Source organism: Peromyscus eremicus, chromosome 10, assembly GCF_949786415.1.
Source record: "Peromyscus eremicus chromosome 10, PerEre_H2_v1, whole genome shotgun sequence".
NCBI classification, from domain to species: domain Eukaryota; kingdom Metazoa; phylum Chordata; class Mammalia; order Rodentia; family Cricetidae; genus Peromyscus; species Peromyscus eremicus.
Genome location: NC_081426.1, coordinates 91,555,455 through 91,569,543, shown reverse-complemented (window position 1 = coordinate 91,569,543; position 14,089 = coordinate 91,555,455). Strand labels below are relative to the sequence as shown.

General features: G+C 44.8%; 1 protein-coding gene across 5 annotated transcripts in view; it reads right to left on the bottom strand.

The window, feature by feature from the left end:
• Ptpn13 (protein tyrosine phosphatase non-receptor type 13) overlaps nucleotides 1-12,648 on the bottom strand; it is a 182,519-nt gene extending 169,871 nt beyond the window's left edge. For 2 of the 5 annotated variants that reach the window (XM_059274841.1, XM_059274843.1), the window contains exon 1: nucleotides 12,543-12,648. The gene's annotated coding sequence lies outside the window, so the exon portion shown is untranslated. The remainder of the gene's footprint in view (nucleotides 1-12,542) is intronic. The other 3 variants (XM_059274844.1, XM_059274845.1, XM_059274842.1) reach the window with 2 other exon arrangements.
• Between the last annotated feature and the right edge of the window lie 1,441 nt (nucleotides 12,649-14,089).

Below are 14,089 nucleotides of genomic sequence, written 5' to 3'. Positions count from 1 at the left end.
ATAAATTCAATTCAGCGACTTACTGTGTAAATTTCCAAAGTGCTGCGTAAATCACTTTCCCACTCTGCTCAAAACACCCACACAATCTCCCCTCGTTTCCCAAGAAAGCTGCTCTGATTACAGGAATACCTCCACCTAACTCTCTCCTTTCCTTCCAGACTCTTCTGCCACTTGAAATCTCACAGGATCTGTTCTAGAATCTCCTGCTAAGAAGGAATACTGTTCTGATCCTCTGAAACCTCCCAGATCATCCAGCCCTCCTCACTGTCGCTCCACACACACTCCATTTTAATTTGTTTCCTCCCTCTTCCTACATCAGCACTGGGATAGATGCCCCTGCTGCAACTTCAGCTGCCTGGCTCCTGTCTTCCGACTCTCACTGGCTGCCCAGGCTTGGCAATCACCTGACTCCCTGCTCACTGGCATTCCACTTCCCTGGGTCTTTGACTAGATCTGCCCTTCTCTGTCCTCTCCCCTTCCCCCCTTTCTCAAGCCATCCCTAACACTTCCTGGTTGACACTTCCTTTCTCAGGCATTCTCGTTTTGCTCTAGCACACAGCACACTCATTCCCAGGCATCTAACATTTTCAAGGTTCAGCTCAACAAGCTCTGCTTCCCAAGTGAGTCCCCGCTTTTCATCAGCCCACACTTTCCTTGTGAAGATTTTTATTCTGTTTATTGTACAATAAACAATGGTTTTCTATCTTTTCTATGCTTAAAAAACTATAGACTCTGAGTTTGGGGACAGAAACCATTTTTCTCCCCCGCCCCTAAGGAGTTCTCAAAATAAAGTAACCCTGAGCACAAAGTGGCTAGTGAAAGTCTTCAGGGTGCTGTAAACTGTTTACATCGGGAACAGATTTACAGAAACAGTTACAACTGGTGCTGCTGTCTCAGCTATAGTTATATACTGTGATCACTTCTCACCAGTCTCCCTACATCACATTTTCGAAGGCACAAGAGAGGTTTAGTTGTTTCCTTTTTATCCTGAAGGGGCTCAGGTACAGTTATGCTGCATTTAAAAAGCTCACGTGAAAAACCCATCTGATAACAAAAGCAGAGGCAGGCCTCCTCAGAACAGCCTAAACCAGAGACGCTAACCCTGAGTGATAAGCAGAGAACTAAGGCTTCAGGCTCACACTGTGGCCGTATTTCTTAGGCTTCTATTTCTTCAAGCAGACAGAAGAGTGGAACGAACACAAATAATTCTTATAAACTCAACTTGTTTATATATTTACCATTCAAAAATAAAGCTTACAAAACCTTATCAAGGAGATATTTTTTTCCATTTTACAAAACAAACTCAGAAAAAAATAATCCCAAATCACTCTGTTAAATACAACTTAAACCTGAGGACTACCTAAACTCAAAATCTGAACTCTTTCTGCTATGTTGTGCTTTCTAACTACTCATGAATGTGAATAAACAAAGCAAGACACTCTGTTTTCAAAAAAACTAAACATTTATGAATGGCTATGAATAGACATTGATTTGTTTTGTTAAAATGTTAGCATTAACTCATCTTAGTGAATCAAGAGTAGACCAAATGCTGATTGACCAACTGCATGAATGAATGATACATTACCAAGAATAAAGTACCAAATAATGCAAAGAACAAAGGCAGCAAATGGTCTTACTGCCACAAACCAGCCTCCCCAAGGAGCATGTGCAGTGTTCAAGGTCCCCACTGTATGGTCACACAAATATAATCCTAGCTGTGGGGAGAGTGAGAATGAAAGGCATAGAGTTCAAGGCCAGCCTGGGCTACATAGCAAGATGCAGTCTCAAAAACAAAACCCATAGACACATACTCACAAACACACACACACACACACACACACACACACACACACACAATGTTGAATTCAAAGAGAACAATAACTGGATCGCTAATATCTACTATATTACTATATATATATATATATATATATATACACACACACTATATATTATATATATACTATAATTTGTTTTAGGACAACCAAATATCTACCAAAAAACCTACAACTTTCAACTTCCCTAACAAGTTGGGGTTGCCAAAAGAAATGGAAGTCATTGGGTGAGAAAAGGTATACTATGTAGAATTTCCCACTTCATATATATCCTCTCTGCCTGCAACAATAACATTTCAAGTAGAATGCTGGCTGCCATTTCACAATCATGAAGCCATATTGACGATGAAAACTATGCAATACAGAAATGGAAAAGGAAACAGATGTCTAGGGAATCGATGGCATATTCAGAAACTGCCACTAGCTCAGCTCCAAAGGATTAAGCCCAGACACTGTGATATAGTAAAGAAAAATCCCAGCTTTTCATAGCCCATTATTACATTAGGTTTCTTGCATTAACTACGCACTGCAATTTCTCACCACTATAAAGAAGCACAAGTAGTTCACAGAAAATGGTCTTTCAAGTGAGCAAAGTGAGCACAGTGAGAACCCGGAGCAGCAAATCCATCCCTGTGTATCACCGGCGACTGGCAGAACAGCAGTTCATGAACAAGGGGCCCTTTAAAAGTTAAGCAGGGTGAGAATGCTGCCATGGCTTAGCTCAGGTTCAACTTGCAACACCAGACCGCTCTGGAAAAGCTTGAACAGAGCCGCTCATCCACAATGATATTATCTAACACCCATCTGGGCAGGACAGTATCCCCTTCCCAATGGAATCTTTATGAATTACATTGGAACTGTATCATACTAAGATCTTAGACTCCCCTTGAAATAAACGGCTGGTGAGCTAAAGTAAACATCAAGAAAGATTTAGAGGAAATGTTACTTAAAATACCTCCATTTGGTTCTCAGGTGCACACTGAGTGTGAAACATTAGGTAACAACATTAAAATACTGTTTAAAAGTTGAAGTATGATGAGCAGCGGTGGCCCACGCCTTTAATCTCAGCACTCCGGAGACAGAGGCAGGTGATCTCTGTGAGTTCAAGGCCAGCCTGGGCTACAGAGTGAGTTCCAGGAAAGGCGCAAAGCTACACAGAGAAACCCTGTCTGAAGGGAAAAAAAAAAAAATTAAAAAAAAAAAAGTTGAAGTAGTCAGGTGTGGTGGCACACACGCCTTTAATCTCAGCACTCTGGAGACAAGAGGTAGGATGATCTCAGTGAGTTCAAGGCCAGCTTGCTCTTCTACATATCTAATTCCAGAACAGCCAGGCCTCCACAGAGACTCAGTCTTAAAAAAAAAAAAGTTCCCATTTGTATCTTAATATTGGAGAATCTATTCCAAATCCCTAGATTTATTCACTGTGAATTCTGTGCTGTAAACATAAACGCTGGAGAATACACTGGCCCGAGTCATAACTGGCATTACTGGGAACGGGACACCTGTCATTCACTTTTACACTCAAAGCCCCAAATAGCAGAGCTGGACACCACAGCTCTACAGGGCAATTTATTCCACGTAGATCCGAATTCCTGCCCCAAGACTCCCACTGCAGTTATTGAAGTGCTTTCTTTCTTTTTCTTTCTTTCTTTCTTTCTTTCTTTCTTTCTTTCTTTTTTTTAAGATTTAAAAAGGCTTCTAATCCCATCTTTTCAGATGAATTACAGCTAAAAGGCTATTTTTTAAGTTTTGATAAATTTTTATATAGTCTGAGAAAACATATATTATATATGAATCCTTGCTGTAAACCAGAAAACAGCATAAAAATAAAACAGTCTGTGTGAGAAATGAATTCAATCAATACTACATTCAAAGGATTCCATAAAATTACAATCAGCTCACATCAGGAACATGAAAGGCACTGAGAGGAACTTCATGGATTATCCAAACCTCAAGTTCCACTTTCAAGATACTGATTATTCTCTTCCTTTAAAAGCTGAATTACATTAGATTTTTCAGGTGAATATTTTAAATACCAAATATTTACTTCAGTTGGATAGTTGAAATATTCCAAGTTATACTTTTCTAGAAGAGAAAATAACAAGGGAAACTAAGTTTCTTAAAAAAGTTCTCTGATTTTAAATAATTCTCAGATCATCTTTCTTCAAAATACAAAGCAAAATGCAACTTTAAGGGCCTTTGCTATCATTCCATGATTCCATGAGCATAATTGTTCTAACCTAGACATTCATTAAGAATGATTCATTTTGATTCCATGAATATACTACATGTGGTGGTACACTGTAAATCCCATCACTGAGGCAGGTGGATCAGGAGTTCGAGGTAAACCTAGGTTGTATGCTGAATTTGTAGCCATCATGGGCTATGCTATAAACAAAAATATACTATCTGTAGGACACAATATTCTGTGTGCAACAGTGTATCATCTGAGTAGGGGAAGGAGTATATGAAAAAGAATTCGCCACAAAGACAGCAGAGTTTTAAATCAACATTCCTTTTCACTTATACTAGGAGCACATTAAACCAGTAAAACCTGGCAACAGGACGTCCTTTTAGGTGTTACAAATAGGCATGCAGGAAGGTGAATGACAGCAGCTTCTTTCAAGCTGCTCGTCAGCAGCGGACACGGTGGAAGTCACCATTAAATTCAATGGTTCAAGGTCAGCTTCCAATTTTCTAAAATTCTTTGGGATTTTTTTTTTCTTCTCTACAGGGAAATCTTTCACCATGGGGGGAAAAAAAACGAAGTCACTCTGTGTGCTCATGTTAACACCAAATAAGAGTTTCCTTTTGAAAATCTGATCATGTCATTTAATAACTATGAGCCTTCCTAGGCAGAAGGAAAAAAAATGATATTCCTTCAAAAGGAAACCATCTATTCCTAACACTGGAGGCATAATGATGACTTTTCTATTTTTAGTGTTTGGGACATTACATTTCCACATCTCAAGCTTAGCATCTGAGAAGAACTAAGCTATTCGGTTGGCCTTCGAGCACTCTGAAAACGAAGTTAGAACTAGGCACAACAGAAAGGTAATGCTGGCATCCAACATGTGTGCTGTGGAGAGCTGCCTTAAGGTAAGGGGAGGGGAGGAGAACCGCTGGAGGTGGAAGGGGTCAAAGGGAGAGGGCTGGGGTGGGGCAGCTGGAGGGTGAGGGCTGGGAAGATTAATCAAAACAAAACAAAAGCCATTCAGTAACTTGCTGTCCGGAGTTCAATTAAAAAACATAGAAGAGAGTTTGAAGGCAGAGACCCAGATAGGACAGTCAATGCTGCACTAAAAATACCCCAGTGCCAGATGTGGGATACCTGGGTAGGTCCCAAAGGCGTTTTGGGGAAAGAGGAAGGCTCTTTCCATTCCTCTTGGCCACTGTTGGAGTCATCTGGAAGGAGGGCATCTCTATGGAGGACCTGACCTGTGGGCATGTCTGTGGGGCATTTCCTCATTAGATGTCTGTAGGAGGACCCACTGTAGGTGGTACACCCCTGGGCAGGCGGCCCTGAATTGTGTAAGAAGGTTGGTTGCTAAACAAGCAAATAAGCAGCATTCCTCTGTGGTTTCTGCTTCAGTCCTGCCTCACTTCTCAATGATGAACTATACAAGTGTAAGTCAAACAAACCCCTTCCTCTCAAGAGGTTTTTGGTCAGTGTGTTATACCACAGCAAGAAAAAGCTAACTAGGAGGTTACTCTCCAGGACTAGTTGAGAAGAACCTATCGCTGAAAAGACTGCACACCTTGGACACAAGATACCGAGAAATCAAGCTGGAACTGAGCTGGAAGCTTCCTCCCTGCTGGCTGGTTCTCACAGTGCCTGTTGCATGGTGTTATGCAGGCTACCAGGGGTGTATCGATGGTCTTCTCCAGCAGGAACCTTAGGTAGTACAATACCAGCCTGCCAGGCAAGATGTACCCACGGTGCAACAGTGGCATAAGTGTTTGGAGTAACCAACTGCTTGATGGCTGTGTTTGAGGACTGCTCCACAAAGAAGGAATCCATACTTTAAACCCAGTCCAAAACCAATGATGGAGGAGGTCTCAGGCCCTAGGTGGGAACCTAATAGTACTTCTTGGTTGAATTAATACCATCAAACCACATTATAAATATCAATGTTTATACCCACAAATAAAGGAGCTGTGGAATAATCCTTTTGTACACTGTGAAGATGTATCACTGTGATTGGTTTAATAAAGAGGCTGACTGGCCAATAGCTGAACAGGATAAAATTAAGCAGGAAAGCCAAACTGAGAATGCTGGGAAGGAGAAAGGCAGAGTTTGGAGCAGCCAGTCAGACACAAGAGGGAGCCGGAGATGAACATGCCATGCTAATAAAGGTACCACCACATAGCAGAGCATAAATAAGGAATATGGGTTAATTTAAAATGTAAGAGCTAGGCCGGGCGGTGGTGGCGCACGCCTTTAATCCCAGCACTCGGGAGGCAGAGCCAAGTGGATCTCTGTGAGTTCGAGGCCAGCCTGGTCTCCAAAGCGAGTTCCAGGAAAGGCGCAAAGCTACACAGAGAAACCCTGTCTCGAAAAACCAAAAAGAAAAAAAAATGTAAGAGCTAGTTAGTAATAAGCCTGAACTATTAGCCGAGCATTTATAATTTATATTAAGCCTCCGAGTCACTTACTTGGTAAGTGGCTGTGGGTATTTAGGAACAGGTGGGCAGGAGAGAAATGTCCAACTATACAAAGGCTACTTAGTTTTAATCAGAGAAGCTGCCTGTATTAATGACTTTGCTGCTGCTGTGGTAAAACACCATGCCCACAGCAACTTAAGAAAGAGTTTATTTTGGCTTATGGTTCCAAAGAGAGATGAGTCCATCACGTCAAGGAGGCAGTCAGGAGGCATGGTAGCTGATGCAGCACACTGAGGGCTCACATCTTGAACCTTAAGTAGGAAGCAGGAAGAAAGAACTGGGAATGGCACGTGGCTTTGAAACCTCAAAGCCCATGCCCAGCGACACACTTCCTCCAGTAAGGCAACATCTCCTAAACCTACCCAAACAGCACCACTAAAGAGAAGCATTCAAGCATCTGGACTTACGGGTACATTCTCATTCAAGTCTCCACGCATCTTGCAATGAAAAGAGGGACAAGATGCTGATAATAAAGGACACTTGGACTAAGCCTAAACAGTTATACCACCCTTCTAAGGCTTCAATGAACATTGCCTAAGAGAGGGCAGAAGGAACATAAGCACCATTAGAGAAGAAGGGCTACACAATGCAGTTTCTAAGCATGACACAGCAGCTGCACCTACCGGCACCCAGCCTCTACAAACTACATACACCAATAGTCAACTGTGGATGAAGAAGGGCTAACACGGCCCTATCACTTCCTGTGAACCTACTGGCAACTGTGTTAGCCAGGGTTCTCTAGAGGACCAGAACTTAAAGAAGGGATGCGTATACACGTGTTTATAGGATTTACTAGAATGGCTTACATTTTAGCGGTCCAGCTAGTCCAACAATGGCTGTCTACCAACGGAAGGTCTAGAACCCATTAGTTGCTCACTCCATGAGGCTGGATGTTTCCGCCAGTTTTCTGTGTATGTCAGAATCCCAAAGAGTAGGCTCTAATGCCAGTGAAGAAATGGACTTGTCAGTGAGAACAAACTGGCAAAGAGCAAAAGCTTCCTTCTTCCACGACCTCTATATTCTCTGCCAGCAGAAGGTGTGGTCCAGATTAAAGATGGATCTTCCCACCTCAAAGATCTGGATTAGAAGTGGGTCTTCAATCTTCAAATGATTAATAAAAACAAAAACAAAAAACCAACCCTCACAGGTGTACCCAGTCATCTGAGTTTTAGTTAATTCCAGATGTAGTCACATTGACAACCTAGAACAGCCAAATCACAGCAACATCTGGGGAGATGGGAAGGCAGAGTATCTAGCTGCATACCCACTGGTGAGCACGCCAGGATCTAATGGACAGTTCAACATCTGTGGTCACACAGACAGCCCTGATTAAACTCCATGAGAACAAAACAAAAAGTCATGAATATAGGGAAAAGGTTTGTAAAGAGAAGGGGATTGGCAGGGTTAGGAGGATGAGGGAAGCATAAGTGAGATGCACTGTAGTCATGAATGGAATTGTCAGAGAACAGAATTTATTAATAAAACAACAACAAAAACCAACCCCTCTCAGAAGAAAGATACGGCATTTATCTTTTCTTAAAAGAACAACTCTACAGGGCTGGAGAGATGGCTCAGTGGTTATAGCACTTGTTGCTCTTGCAGAGGACTCAGGTTCAATTCCCAGCATCCACATGGAGACTTACAAGTGTCTCAAATTCCAGTTCCAGGGTATCCAAGGTATGCCTCCTTCTGGACTCCATAGACCAGACACAAACATACTGCACATACATGCAGGCAGGCAAAACATTCACATACACAAATAAAAACAACTCTTAGAAAACAGCAACTTCGCCGGGCAGTGGTGGTGCATGCCTTTAATCCCAGCACTTGGGAGGCAGAGCCAGGCAGATCTCTGTGAGTTCGAGGCCAGCCTGTGCTACCAAGTGAGTTCCAGGAAAGGCGCAAAGCTACACAGAGAAACCCTGTCTCGAAAAAACAAAACAAAACTAAACAAAAAAAACCAAAAAAAACAGCAACTTCAAGGCTGGGAATGGGAATGGAGTCAGTGGATATAAACAAGGCTCCATCCAGGTTTAACCCCAGCACTGGAGAAGACAAGTAAATAGAGTGCACACAGTCTAAATTACAAGTCTGAAGAAAAATGACTCAGAGAAGACACACACGGGTGTGCAGATGCTCCCATGCACACACATACACACAGACACAAAGAAAAATACAATGAAATGAAAGTATTTTCTATACTATGTAGATGAGTCCAGAGCATTGCTTCCCAAGGTATTTCTATGGAGTAATCTCTTGAGTAGCTTTTAGAACTTCAGACGCCTGGATCTTACCCTGAGGACCATTTTTTTTGATAGAGGCTGATGTCTGAGCATACAAAGTATTAAAATCTATGTAAGTGACTCTAAGAGACAATGTAGCTGGGTACCACTAAGCTAGAAAGAACATCAGAAAAGAAGCACAGATGCTCAATGAGGCAGACATTTCTTTGCGGGCCTTTTGACAACCCAGATTCAAGCAAAAAACAAACCAAAACAAAAACTCGAGAGCTAAATGTGAGTTACACAGTCTAGACCAATGGTTCTCAACTTGTGGGTCACGTATCAGATAGCCTGAATATCAGATATTTATGATTCATAACAGTAGCAAGATTACAGTTATGAAGTAGCAACAAAAATAATCGTATAGTTGGGGGTCACCACAACCTGAGAAACTGTACTAAAGGGTCACAGCATGAGGAAGGTTGAGAACCACCAGTCTAGACATTCAGAACTGACCCGAGGAGACAGTCACAAGCTTCTATAGTTGAGAATGCTGTTTCATTCTGTAGAAGGTTAGAAGGAGGGCGAACAGGCTAAACAAGACCATGTGAGCTTGCACGTAACTATGTCTGCGCACACTTAATCTCATCTTCTAGCTGAACTGGAGGTAGACACTCTTGAATTATTTACAGGTGAGACATAAACTTCAGGTCTGTGGGATTCGGAGACCTCTGCCAGACAGTTGGGCCCTTTGAACTCTTCAGCACAGGTTCTGCTCCAGGCAGATTCTTTGAAAACATTTTCACACTTTTCCATTGTGAAAACAAAACAACAGAGAAGAAAGTTTCTTTGGTAATCAAACACTTAAGTAACAGAGCAGGGCGTTGCTAAAGCTCCTATGCATCACATAGCCAGCTATGACAGAACCCCATTAAGTTTAAGGTCACATCTACACCACCTTATTTATATATGTGATCTCTTAAAAGTTACTCTTTCGTTTTGTTGGTTTTTGTAAATAATTAAACAATTGGTTTCCTACTGCTTTACAAGCTATTAATAATGGCCACACCTTTGGGGATGGAGTGTGGACAGTATAGGGTATTCCCTCATGACACCAGACTAGAAGGATCTAGAGCAGGATGTGATGTATGGTTTTAATCCCAGCACTCAGGAAGAAGAGGCCAGCAGAGCTCTGTAAATTCCAGGCCAGCCTGGTTTACACAGGGAGTTCCAGAACAGTCGGGGCTCTCTAGAAAGACCCTGCCTCAAAACAAAACAAAAAGCAGACTAGAAGGATTTTTAAACAATGTTTCCACTTTTCCCTACACTAGTGTAAGGCCTCCTCTCTCAGTGTAGGGGCATGCTAGCTCTGATATGACATGAAATTTTTAACTTTACTTAGCTCATTAAAAGTCACATATCAATTTACTGATGAAAAAACTATCTTTTAAAAATACAGTTCCTTGGGGTTGGGGATTTAGCTCAGTGGTAGAGCACTTGCCTAGCAAGTGCAAGGCCCTGGGTTCGATCCTCAGCTCCAAAAAAAAAAAAAAAAAAAAAAAAAAAAAAAAAAAATACAGTTCCTGTGTGCTAGGCCCACTTTAATTTTTAAATGGAGAAAAACTTTCAGAAAAGGAGAGGGGAGGAGGGAGAAGACCTATTCTACCCTAAGCAGCAGTATCTTTCTGCATTTCTCAGGCTCCACCTTTAAAAGTGGTAAGAACGCAAAGGAGTCATGCCAGTTGCAGCAGAGACCTGGTGACAATACTTTAAAGTCAACTATTCTAATGAGAGGCAGAGACTTCCCAAAACACATTCCAGTAAGAACATGCTGACAAATGTACTGGCTTGGAGCGTGGTTGTGTTTCATTTCAATTTTAAATAGCATTAATTATAATTTGATTCATGTTTCACTTTTTAAAAGGGCAGAAAGAAAAGGGCAGAAAACGAGGAAAAAGAAGTTCCAGTTTCCCCAGACACTCTTCTTCTGTAACAGATTTGGGACGGGACAAGACGACAAGAAACAGAAAAACAACTGTTGATGGACAAGCAGCCATGCTCACCCACCCAATCCCTAATCTATTAAAGGCGAAACACGGCTAGACTCATTTCTCTTAAATAAAAGATAAGCTCTGTAAGATAAAGACCTAGGTGTGGGTACGCAGCTCAGGCATGGAGCACCTTTCTACCTAGCCTGTGCAAAGCCCTGGGTTCCACCCCACCACTCCACCCCCATTTGAAAGGGGAACACCTACTATCCACAAACAAATGGCCTGTCAATTCTCCTGCCGAAATCCTGCATTTAAGAGGCATCTTACAAATAAGATTAAAAAAAAAAAAAAGTTTTACAACTTTTGACACCATTGTGGTATTCAAATCTGCCCTTTAAACAGACCCTGTGTGTGTGTGTGTGTGTGTGTGTGTGTGTGTGTATTTTTGGATTTTGATAAGCATCCTCAAAAAAAGACTTGGCATAAGGAAGTGTTGGTGGAACAATGTAAATTCAAAGATAAATCTATGTAATGGTAAAGGAGGTCACAGTTCTCTGATGCTGAAAGCGAAAGACGCTATAGAATACATCCTTTTTCCTAAATAATCCTGAATAGTTTCTATTTTAAATTCTAACAGCCATCTCCTTTCTCACCAAAGGTACTCCCAGGAAACCTGGAGAACATCTAATTTAGAACATCATGTTACGAAAAACACTGCAAAGCACACGTAGGACTGGAGGACACGGTACTTCATCTGTATAAATTTATGAATCTACTGAGTCATTATCTTCATGAATTTAGAAAGAAAAAAAAAAAACTTCAAGTGAAGAAATAATTTGTACCTCGTCACCACTCCTGGCAGACAACGAGAATGAAGCAGGCTTTCACCCCGACCCTGCCAACCCAGTCCAAGAATTTGGGAAAATACCAACGCCTGTTTCATAATACAGGTACTTTTTTTTTTCCTTCCCATCCTTGAATATAAACTCTCTAGATAGACCTTTTTAAATCTTCCTAATTAGTGAGCAGCGTCCTTCAACCCACAGATCAGGTGTCCCACATTTTGTGTAGGACCCGCCTTGAAAACAAACCCCATTGCCCCATTTTCGGCGAGGTAAACTCAGCTCCAGGCAGCTCCCTATGAAGTCACCGCGTTTGTTAATTCAAAGATGCAATTAAGCGAAAATAACAGAAGGTTGTCGAAAAAGATTAGTCGCCAATGTGGGGAGGTGTCGATCTTAAACTCCGGTAAGGCCCAAGAAACCTGCCCTGCTGTAACTCCGTCCTGTGTCTCCCCGTCCTCCTCCCTCCTCTAACAACATCAGGAAATTAAATTTCCAAAGTTCCGTGACTTTGGCTTAACTTTTAACTCCGCAGCTCTCCGCGCTCACGTAACGAGCCAAAGAAAGTCGGGAAGACTGGCCTGGAGCAAAGAGAAGCACACTAATAGAGAGTTTGATCAGGCAGTGTCTCTCGCCCCCCGCCCCGTCCCCACCCCCTTCTTCGATCCCTTACACAGACACATTCTTCTGGGCGGCCTCTCGCCACACCATCTCCACAATCATTTGCAGAAATTAGAAACAGACTCCGCGAGCCCCTTCCCTCCGCGCGCTCCGCGCAGGGCTGGCCGCACCGGCTCCACGGGGCAATGTCACAACTCGCTGCGACCCACACAGCCCGTCGCTCCCACTCGGGGGAGGGGGGGCGGTCTCTGCGCTTCCCACCCTCGGCGCACCAGGCACCCCAACCACCCGAACCGCGGGGACCCGACGGGACGCCCCGGAGGCCCGCACATCCCGCCGAGCCGGCCCGGGGCCGCGCGTGCTCCTTACCGGCGCGTGGGGAGCCCCGGTGCGGCCACCGGAGCGCAGCGCGCGGGCGCCGAGAGCCGCCGCCTCTGCTTCCCGGAGCTGCTTCGGGCGTGCGCGGAAGGGGTCGGCGGCGAGAGAAGCAGCATCGCCGGGCGGCGACCCCCGCCGAGCTCCCGCCGGCCCGCGGCGACTCCGCAGCGCCTCAACGACGGCCGCCCGCGCGCGGCGCTGCCCGGGCGGCTGAGGAGGACGGACGAGCCGGGGAGCGCTGCTCGGCGGCGGCGCGGAGAGCTCCGGGGACTGTGACCATGGTGTGTCACCCTCGCCGCGGCGCGGCCGGCCGAGCTCCTCGCGCCGCGCAGCTCCTCCTCGGCCCGACGCGCCGGCCCCGCCCCCGCGCTGTCACTCAACCCCGCCCGCGCCCGGACTGGACGGCGGGGCTCAGCCCCGGCGCTCCGCTCCGCCTCATTGGTCCGCCTGGCGCCCCGCCCCGCCCCGTCTCGAGGGGGATGGTATCCCGGGGGGAGGGTGGGGGAGAGACCAGCGCCCCGGTTGCCATGACAACCAGTGCCCTAGGCCCCGGCGCCCGGCTCTTCCTTTGACTCAGCCCCACGCTCGCTCAGGTTGATGGCGGCAGCGGCGCCGCGGCCGAGTTGTGCGGCGCGCGCTCCTGCTCGGGCGCCGACCTGAGGAGAGAGCCGCTCCCCGGCTCCCCAAACTTCGGAAGCAACTTTCCGAGGCGCGCGCGGGGGAGAGTGACAGAACGCGCGGCTGCCATCCCCTCCCCCTCCTCGCAGCCGGGAGTCCAGATTCTGGAGGCACCACCCGGGCTTTGAATGGCGGGGGAGAAAGCGGAGGGAGAGGGAGCGTCGCCGGGCCAGCTCCCCCAGCTCCACGGCGACCCAGAAAGGGTGCGAGCAGTGAAAACAGCTCCGCCAGGTTCCCACAGCTGCGAAGGGACGGACTTCCAAGGGTGTGCGGTGGCCACACAGCCCAGATGTCCCCTGGAAAACTCAAAATGCTCATGTGTTCGTGAAAACCAAGGAAATTCTTGTTCGGTTGTTTTGTGAAATTGGTAATCCCAGCGTTTAAATTTTTCCAGTAAAAGGACATGATTAATAAACCACTTTTCTAGAAGCACTACAGCTTGGCGAAGGCGTATCCTGATAGTGACTTCTCTCCTGCAAACTACAACATTTTAATTTCAATTATTTGCAAGGAAGTCTTGCAGAATTCATGAACAGAATAGCATCTTGTGGTCTGGGAAAGTTTTTTGTTGTTCTTGGAAGTATTACGTAACATTCTATTTTATACACACATGCACGCGCACACGCGCACGCACGGTTAATTTTGTCTGAGACCCCTAAATGGATCTTGATTTACTTCATGGATCTTCTCAAAATGGAGACAGGAGGCTCATGTGCCTTCTCCAGGAGAGCTGCAGTCCCAGGTTCCCCAGCCCCTGAGGCTTTGGTACAGGTGTGATGAATGAGGGAATTAATTAATGATTTACCTTTGGCTACTCTTTGGGTTTTCATTATCTCATTCACCATATGAATAACTGTGAC